We start from the raw sequence: 10,281 nt of genomic DNA on the forward strand, positions 1-10,281 counted from the left end.
ATGGGATTCTCCAGGCAAGAGTACTGGAGTGGGTTGCCATTTCCTTCTCCAGGGGATCTTCCCTACCCAGGGATCGAACCCGGGTCTACGCGTTCCAGGCAGACACTTTAACCTCTGAGCCACCAGGGAAGCCCCAATTATGCTTTGTATTGGTCACCAATGAATATACTTTTATCCACCAAGCCAAAATACATTAGTCTGGGAATCAGGGGGTGAGCACCTAATAATTCACAGAATTTTTGCTTCCCATTGCTGTGACTGTGACTCCCTTGGTTCCCAAAGGAGGAAATGTTTTCACCAAGGGACCCAACAGTGTTTCTACTGAATTGGGAGTTGAAACTCTACTGACCTTATTTGGCTTGTGCTGTTGGGGTTAATGCCAGTGGGCCTGAAATTGGTCTGGTCAAGGCATGGCATATCCTGATGAATAGTGTTGTTTTGTAACCATGTATCTGAGGAGTTTTAGGGTGGTTTTTTTTTATTGTTTATTGTAACAGTGAGATAGATGATTTATACCTGGAGACTTCTTTTTTGCCCACTCAAGCCCACACAAAAAAGTTGGTTGTTGGGGCTAGTTTTTAGGCAACAGAATAATTCAACGGCACTGTTACTAAATGTGAGGAGTTAAGACTTCTGTTTCCTCATTCTGGGGAGAAGGTAAAGCATCTTTATTTGTACAGAGGATGGTGGGCTGCAGTGCATGGGGTCGCTAAGAGTCGGACACAACTGAGCGACTTAACTCTCACTTTTCACTTTCCTGCATTGGAGAAGGAAATGGCAACCGACTCCAGTGTTCTTGCCTGGAGAACCCCAGGGACAGGGGAGCCTTGTGGGCTGACATCTATGGGGTCACACAGAGTCGGACACGACTGAAGTGACTTAGCAGCAGCAGCAGCAGTTACATCTTACGAGAGCCACAAAGCTATGTTCATTGTATAGAGATTCAATTATGGATAGAAGGATGAGCAGCCAAAAAGATGGGCTGTGCTGGTTACTAAGTTATTGTCTTTCAGCTTCAAAGACAATAGACAATCTCTAATAGTAGACAACCTCTCTACTTCCTGTCACTTGCTTTGTCATGCTGGGGCTGGGATCTCACAAAGTACACTTCTTTATCACCCAGCTTTCTGTTAAGCCCCGTAAATAAGGGGTAAACAAGAGACATGGTAGAAATCTAGAGGAAGGACCAGGGACTTGCTCCTTCCTCTTTTGCTTCCTACTGCTGATGACATCATCTGTGCAGTGATTCTTCACCCTGGCAGTGAGAGTTAGTTTAGGAGCAGCAGTTGGTTTAGGTTTTCAGTGTTTTCTGGAGCCAGCCTCATTATACATGCTTAGAGAGAGCAGCACCAGCTGGCTGGCACACATTCTTAAGACTTTTGAGCTCCTAAGACATTAATACCAGTCAGGGCCTCTTCCCCAGACACCCGAGTCTCATTTCCAAGGGATCCCTCATTCAAGCTTGTGTTTTAATAATGTCAGCCTCTTTTCTTGTTTAACTAGCCCTATTGATGTTAGCTGTTTTGTGCATTTATTATCTCTGTGACACCTCAGTATCCCCTTTTGCCTTTCCAGTTATCTAGTAGCAGGTCAGTGATTCTTCACTGTGGATACTATTTAAAAATGGGTACAGTTTCTGTTCTTACTGGACCCTGTTGGATACAGGGACACCTATACATTTATATAAACAGATAACTATAGCAAAATGTTAACAGTTTTTGAATCTAGAAAATAACCATATGGGTGTCCACTGTATTACTCGTCCAACTTTTTGGTATGTTTGAGACCTTTCATAATACAGCATTAGAGATAAAGGTCTCTTACCAGAATAAAAAAGTAAACCTGATAAAGGGTGAAAGTGTCCAAAATTCTAGGTTACGTCTTTTGTTAGTAGAAGGAAATGATACATAAGAACTGTGATTGCTCCAGAAACCAAGCTGATGCCATTACCAAAAAGAAAAAAAAAAACAACAAAAAGTCTATTTTTCTATTTATATCTAGGAAAGGGTCTACTATGTCATACCATCAAAATTCAAATTAAGCAGATGAAATATGACCTCTGTAGAAAAAAATGAAAAGGTTCCCTAGGGAAAACTTGTCCAATTGTTTCATCTTATAGGGGACAAGTAAGAGTTGTCCAAAATTGATAGCAAAATTAATGGAGTAAAAACTTTCCTATTAGCCATTCATAAAAGTAAGACTGGAAACCAAGTATATGAAGTAAGTCTCTTGGTTGCATGTGACAGGAAACTGCAGAAGAGGGAATTAGTTTATAGAACTAAAAAGTTAAAAAAGTATAATGCATTTAGGTGCGGAAGCAACGTTGTAAGGAACCTCTTTCCTTTTCTTGGCTTTGTCTCTGCTGGCTCCACCCTCTGGCAGGGAAGTTGACAACTGGAAGCTCCAGACTCACACCACTTTTCTAAAGATGCTGAAAATCAGATATTTGGGGAAATTGTAATGAGAGTAAGTTTGCTTTTAACCAATCATCCACTAAGAGTGACATCTGCTGGTTATAAAATTATGTCTTTATACTTTATACATCTTGGCTTTTTGCAATTATCAATGACCTCATATTGTGAAAATACAAGAAAAAAATTATTTCTTCCTTGGAAGAAAAAGAAACAACATATAGGACTTAAACCTGCCAATATATGTACCACTGAAGATTTTTTAAATTAAAAAAAGAAGAAATTCAAGTTTTCATTTTAGCAGACACTGCAGTCTCTTTCATTTGATCAGAGGAAAATGAACTGTTACAGAATTTAAAAAAGAATGAAGAACTTTGTTAGCCGTTGCCTTCAGAATGTCCTTTGGATTTTTGTTACAGAGCAGAAATTAATGAATGTAGTCTAAGAGAAAATTCTAGTGGACTAATGGCTGGCTATAAGTCATTTGCTTTTGGCACTTCATCCTAATCTTGCTATTGTATTGTTAGGTCCCAGGCTTCATTCATGCCTTTGCTCCCATCCCTACTTCCTTCCTATCTTTAGATATGCATACATATTAAACTTCGTATATACTCTTCCAGATTTTTTCCTGTATCAGCTTTGGAAATTTCTCCCACTGCTCTTGATGTTAGATTATACTAGGAAAAATTAGGACTTATATTTTCTAACTAAAATTTTTATAGAAAAGAAGGGGTGTATTTATGTTCATTGATAAAGCATTTTGGTGGATAGTGATAAAGTTTAGTTTTGTGTAGGAAATATAAATTTCAATTTGCATACTCAAGTGGCATCTAAATTTGATAGATATCATTCCCCTTCAAGTTAAAAAATTTGTTTTCAAAAATGCTATGATTACCCACCTTATAAACTTTGTGGACACCCCTGATTCTTTCCATGTGAGAAATTCCTAGAGGGAAAAAAATCTTCAATCAAAGGGCTATGAAGAATCAACAGAGGAAGTAAAATTAATACTGCCATGACAAAAAACTGGAAGTAGTAGGAGATGGATGCTTTATAAATTCAGTGCTTACATATTATCTAGAGGAGTCAATATATAACTTCTGACTCCTATAAGTCAAAACTGGTGTATGTATATTTGGTGTAACATATTACTTAGATATTTTGGGGGGGACTATAAATTGTTAAAACAGCAACTGTTAAGGTAACTGGGTAGGAAGGGGACTGTGGCTTTTCACTATACGACTCATTTCTTCTCCAGCTTTGAGCATACAGGGCTTGGATAAAACTGTTATGATTTTTATTTTTGAAATAAAAATCCTAGTTTCTTTACGTTTACAAACAAATCTAGCCAATTATCATCCAGGAAAGTATACCAACCTAGAGTTCCACGGGGACTTTTTTTTGGTGGCCCTGAGTTACTACAGTGACTTCTATGTTAATTTCTCTATTATTTATATTTTGACCCATTCAAAAGTTTTAATCTTAGAAAAATACATATAGCATAAGGTATAAAATAAGTGAAGAAACTGGGCCAAAGGAAAACTAAGTGTAGGAAAAATAAGATGAGGTGAGAGGGCCAAAGAATCCATCAGAACCGTCTGGAAAGCTGGTTGAGAATGAAGCTCCTTGGCCCAGGCCAGTTAAATTAGAATTTCTTGAACAGGGCTCTAGGATCTCCTCTTTAGCTGCCCCAAAGACTTGGGGTCTAGATATAACTTAAAAGAAGACAAGGAATGACTACCAAGATATCAGGATGTTTATTAGTGTCATGGAATTTAGAGCATAGAACCAGAGGAATGGACATTCAGACTAACTCCAAATAATACATTTAAAAATAAATCTTATGTTAACTAGGATCATCCTTTCACTATAACATTTCATAACCCTCTTCTGATAACATTATGTCCCTAAAACAACCCTTAAGCACATGGAAGGACTCAGTATGTCATTTCATCCTTTGACTTTGACTTTTAACGTGAGATGGTATGTTCTGGGAGGTCTTCTCTTTTTCTCTTGGCTCTATTCATAGCCTATTATGCCAAATAGCTTGGATATTCCAGTGTTTGGGTGTCTTTTTTATATGTATCACATCAAAAGGCTAAACAGATACTTAGAAGAATCCTATATATTAGTAGCACTTAATCTTTTCTGCTGCTTGTGCTCTTAATTCTCAAAACATATTTTAATGTCTCACATGAAAATCGAAAGTTAAAAATGCTGAACTTTCTAAAACATAGGATTTGGTATATCATAAATATAAAAGAGAGAATTATAGCTTAATTTTACAATGGACTGAAGAATATGTTAAAAATTATACACAAAAAGTTTGTCATTTTACAGTGACTTCTGCTGGAGCTGTAGTTTTTGTTCAATGATATCTGAGAAACGAGGAACTTTTTTTGAAATAGCCACACGGATGTCATCACTCATATTCAAGCAGCTTCTGGACTTGGTTTTAAAATGCAAAAGTGATGAAAATCCCAACTCACAAAGGTATGTAGTTGCAAATGGTATAAGGATTTCTAGTGCTGTCTTTGCCAGGCTGGGAAACACTGTGAATTGAGCACACCAGAAATCCTCAAGCTTCATTGTCTCAAATTCCATTAGGATTTGGCCACTAGCTCGTAATTCAGCAAGATCATTTTTCACTAAATAACCATCATCGACAAAGTCCAGATTAAAAAGAAATGGATCCAGTATCCATTTACTTGCCTCATCAAGATCTCCAACAGAGAAATAGCCGTTGAAGAAGCTGCTCAACTGTTGTAGGTGCAGGGTTATTTCAGCTGCGATGCATAAAGCTTCATTATCGGAAACAACAATTTCTTCAAGAAAAGGAAAGTTGGTAAAATTTCTTTTCTCAATCCGCTTTAGCCAAAATGGAAACTTCCTAACAAAGGCAGACAACTTCTCTCTAGCTGATACTGTGTTCATTCCAGTCCTTTGCATAGATGCACTAAGTTCATTTAGGTGTTTGAATAAATCTGCAAGGTATGCAAGGTGAATTTTAAACTCTTTGTTTTCAAAGCCATCAACTAAATTGCTGCTTTGGTGGTGAAGAAACTGATTTATTTCTTCATGCATTTCAAAAATATGAGTAAGTATCTGGCCTCGGGAAAGCCACCTCATTTCAGTATGGAAAAGGAGAACACTATACTCTATTCCAATTTCTTCAAAAAAAGCCTGAAACAGGCGATGATTTGGAGCTCGCCCTTTGATAAAATTTATTACCCTCACCACAGTAAAAAGAGCATCCCTCAGTTTTGTAGGCAATGTCTTTGTGACAAGTGTATGAGGGTTCAACAAACAATGTGTGATCACGATATGAGGTACCTCTTTTTTCACACAGCAAACAAACTCTGAATTTTCTCCTAGCATAGAAGAGGCACCATCAGTACAAACAGAGCCGCATACATCGAGTGCTATCTTATGTTTCAAAAAGAAGTCTCTGAACAGGTTAAACACATCTTTTCCCTTCATTGTTAACTGCAGTGGTTCACAGAACAGGAATTCTTCTACAATCTCTCTCTCTCTTATGTATCGCACAAATGCCATCAGCTGACTGCAGTCATCCATGTCTGTTGTCTCTGCAAGCTGAATACCCACTTTAAGAGGACTGGCTTTGATATCTTCTAGAACTTGCTGTAAGATATCCTGGCTCATTTCATCAATTCTAGAATGGATGACATCATCTGATAAGGGAACCTGCTGAAGCTTCTTTTGTGCATCTGGTCCCAAAACTATTTGTGCTATTTCCAGTGCACAAGGTTTCACTAATTTTTCAGCTATTGTATGAGGATTCTTCTCTTTGGCACATAAATATGCGAACTGATATGATGCCTGTAGTAAGGCATCTTCCTGAGATGCAACTCCAAATGTTTTCAGGGTTTCACTCTGATCAGCTGGTACTGGCACATGTTTCAGGCTGCTGAGATCGTGCCCACCTATACCACCATGCTGTCTGTTAAAATGGTCAGACAGTTTTGACGGTCGGAGGTCAGCATTTGAAAATACCGAGTTACACAGTACACACTGTGGGCGCTGAGTCCCATCAATCTCTGTCACACAGGTGAACCAGTAACGAACATAGTCATCGTCCCATTTGCGTTTCTTCGACATGGCACCCCAAACTTCTCACGCAGTATTCCACAGATGTTGGAGACTTTTGCTTGGAAGTAAAATATAACCCAGACATTAAAAACCAGTGGCTAACTGAAATAAAACAAAGCCACTTCTCATGCCATCCCGTCATCTGTGTACACGTCAATAAATATCCTGTAACATGTCAGTTCAAAGTAAGCCATGACAATATGACAACTTAAATTGAGCAAACTCACAGCTAAAGCCTTGGAACAAACACCTTGCCACCAAGTTATATATGAGAGATTAGGGCTTATGCAAATTGTGAATACCCTGTAAGTTCTCTATTGGTGAGCTGCAGTTATGGCTTACTATGTTTTCAATGATGTATATTCCAAACAAATCTGGTACGTTTTGTATCCCCAGAAAAGGCATCTCACTGCCATCCCTCCCTTCCATCCTATGCTAGAGATGCATGCACACCCCCAGTTATAAACTAGTGAATGGAGAAGGAAGTCTTCACTAAATACTCTAAGGACAGATTCTGACATGGTGGCTAGTTCTTTCTAATATATAAGGATTTAAATCAAATAGTCTATAAAACTAGTTGATCCTTGAGTGGCTCTGACTCCAACCTAAGCAGAGAATTTCAAACAGGTCTGACTAAGCCACGTGTGACACAGAAGCAGGATACGCACTATCAGTCCGTGATTCATACTGTCATATAAAAAAAGCAAGCAAGTGGCTCAGGAGAAACACAACTACTCTTGTTATTGAAATTTCAGAAAAAGTCCTCTCATAGAGGAAAAGCCTTAATTATAGTAGGAAAGGATGTAGAAGGCAGGTTTTCTTTAGTTTACTAAATAAATGGAGGAATCATCTAAGTCTCTTGCTAAAATACATATTCCTGGACAGCTCTGGAGTAGGAGCCCCAAATATGTACTCTAAATAAAGTGTTTTAGATAATTTTCCTGAATAGTACCCATAACAGAAATCTCTTGATGAGATTGCCTATCACAATCACTGGGAGCACTTCTGAAAGAAAACTTTTCCCTGTACCACCTCAGAACTAATACATCATCATTCTCCAGAAGTAGGACAAGAGAAGCGAAAATACAGTTGTCCAGGTGATTCTGATACACATCCAAGTACACAGACAGATTTAGAGGAATGAACACATCCCCAGGCCAGTTCCTAGCCTTATAGATATTCTAGGTTGCTAAGTAAACACTAAGTGCTTTAAGACCCATTTACCTTTTCTGAGTTGATGACAACTTCCTATGAAAGCTGAGGGACCTAAAAAGAAAGATATGTTTTTCTTTTTCTCTTTTTCCCTCCTGAGCAATGAGTAATGGTATAATCCACATGTAGGCTCAAATATGCCTTAGAAATCAATTCTGTCTCCCATATAAATGATTCCCAAAGTTCTGTACCACAGAATATGCCTGAAATAATGTAACAGGGGTACACTGAAATCCAAATACCCACTTTAGCCATAAAAAAATCACAGTAAGTTAGCCAAGAATATTTACTTAAAGCCCTAGCTTGCTAGAGGCTCTGCCAAGAATAATAAGTTGTAAATTGTGCTTCTATGTAACTAGCCAAGTTGATCTACCATATGGTTGCTATTGACCAGTTTAAAATTGAAAGATGTCTGCCAGTTGGTAAAGATAATTTAGAGTTGATCTTAAGCTTTCTTTTGTCAAGTGAGGAGATCATGGGCAGACTGTGTTTAGAACCTCTCCTAACTGATAACAGAATTATGAGATGAACATAAAAAAATGCTTATCTTTCTGTATATTGTTATGTATATTTTGTGGGTACAGAGAAAGTGAAGGAGAAAGCTTTACTTCAAATGATTTTCTTTACTTCAGGTTTATTTCTAATGACTTCTAACTAGAAATTATAGGATGAGTTAAGAGTACATTCCTATCCATTCTATGCTACTCACATATATTTTGATTGAAGATTAACCTGTTTGGAACAAGAGAATTTTTAGAAAAATTCTTCTCCCTCCCACTCAAAAAGGGAGAACAGGTAGCAAGAAATTTTAAGATCCTCAAAGATGAACTTACCGCCCAAGAGGCTTTCTTGTGTTATAGAATCTCACAATTCTCACTTGTTCCTTTGTGGTATTTAGCAATCACAATACCCTAAAATATGTAAACATTAAAAAAAGCATCATCTTATTAAGGAATTATTATTAACTGAAACAGTGTGATCATGGTATGGCTGTGTTTTTTAAAAGTCTTCATCATTAGAAACACAGACTTAATTATTTACTGGTGGAATGATGACTGGGCTCTCTGAAATACAGTACTTCAGCACACACACAATGCAGGTAGAAATAGAAAAGGACTGGTCTTGAGTTGGCTGGCTGATGGACACACATCATTACACCGTACTCACTCTATGTATGCTGGAAATTTCCCATAATAAACAGTAAAATAAACAAAAAGGCTTACTTACTAAGATAGACATAATTAGTTTTCAGAAAGATTTTTGAGAATTTGCTGAAAGCCATCTGAAGATGCAGAATGAAAGAACAGATGCAACAGAGTAAAATGTTTTACAAGTTTATGAAGGGTAGATATGAAACAGTATCACAATTGAGAGAAAAATCAGTCAGTTACAAGTAAACATTCATACAACAGAAACACCCGGGGAAGGCTAAAACATCTATGTCAGCAGTGACACCACCAAAGTGCGGCAGTAAACCTTAAACACCAAACCAAACACAATCAGACTTCTACCTGGCCTCTGCCTATGCCAGTCCATGGTAGGTGCAGGTATCCAGGGAGGCAGAGGATTGAAAATTCACTATTTTTACGTTATTAAAAGCAAAAACCAGGAGAGAAGGTAAGGGAATGCAATAGCCGAGCAAATGCACCAGAGGCAAACGCCTGGGATGCTGGCTTTGTCACTTAGAGGCTGGGACCTGTCCAAGCTTCAATGCCTCAACTGGGGATGACAACAGTACCTACCTTATAGGGCTGTTGGGAGGTTTAATTATGAGCGTGCAAGTAAACGACATGGGCTTGTAACTGGTAAGGCTTGGTGTATTATAAAGGACGGAGCATTTAGGAGGCTGCCCGGGCGAGCTAAGGACGCCGGCGGCGCGGGAAGAAGACTGCTCGGTCTCCAGCCGACGGCTCCGAGACACAGGCGCAGGCCCAAGGGATGCTCGGGCTTCTTTTAGGCGCCCGTTTCGGGCTCCACTTCCCTCTCTGCTCAGGCTGGGGCTCAGCCTCCAGGAGCTGGAACCAGTCTAGGTGGCGGCTTCTTGGGTGCGACCCCGGAGCAGGACCCTGCGAGGCGCGGTGTGATAGCTGCGCCCGCAGCGTCCCCCGCTCCTACCGCGCCGGGCTCCATCCGGGTTCTCCTGGAGCCTTCCCGCCCGCAGACAGGGCGAGGCGAATCCTCGCACGCAGGCGCACTGGCAAACGGCTAGGGCCCCCCCACCGCCTCCAGGAAGGAGCACGCGCGCTGGTTCTCTTTTCAGGTTGTGTACGTGGAGCTGGGAATTTTCTGCATGTTCTGTCTGCAAAGAAGATGCATCGTAGAATCTCAGGGACGAAAAGCACTGTAAAGCCACATAGTTCTACTTTTTAATATTCAGAGCGCTAGAAATAAAAATTTATATTGTCAGGCTTTGATCCTGGCGATTATGAAGCTCCAATAATTAACCATTTTCTTTGCGGAATCAGTGAGGAAGAAGAGAAAGAAGTTAATTCTACTTCCAAACTAAACATCCAGGCAAATGAGACAAGCTGTAAATTCTGCTAAGATC

General features: G+C 39.3%; 1 long non-coding RNA gene across 2 annotated transcripts; it reads right to left on the reverse strand.

Moving 5' to 3' along the window:
* Nucleotides 1-4,149: 4,149 nt before the first annotated feature.
* On the reverse strand, nt 4,150-9,875 carry LOC147369814 (uncharacterized). Of its 2 annotated transcripts, XR_015167922.1 has the most exons (4): nt 9,476-9,875; nt 8,567-8,644; nt 7,746-7,787; nt 4,150-6,579 (listed from the first exon to the last, which is right to left on the reverse strand). It is a non-coding gene; the product is annotated as an uncharacterized LOC147369814 (long non-coding RNA). The 2 variants fall into 2 exon arrangements; XR_015167923.1 differs by lacking the exon at nt 7,746-7,787.
* Between the last annotated feature and the right edge of the window lie 406 nt (nt 9,876-10,281).

This window comes from Bos grunniens, chromosome 7 (assembly GCF_055505025.1).
Source record: "Bos grunniens cultivar Pamir isolate PY7600 chromosome 7, Bosgru_T2T1.0, whole genome shotgun sequence".
In the NCBI taxonomy this organism is placed as follows: Eukaryota; Metazoa; Chordata; class Mammalia; order Artiodactyla; family Bovidae; genus Bos; species Bos grunniens.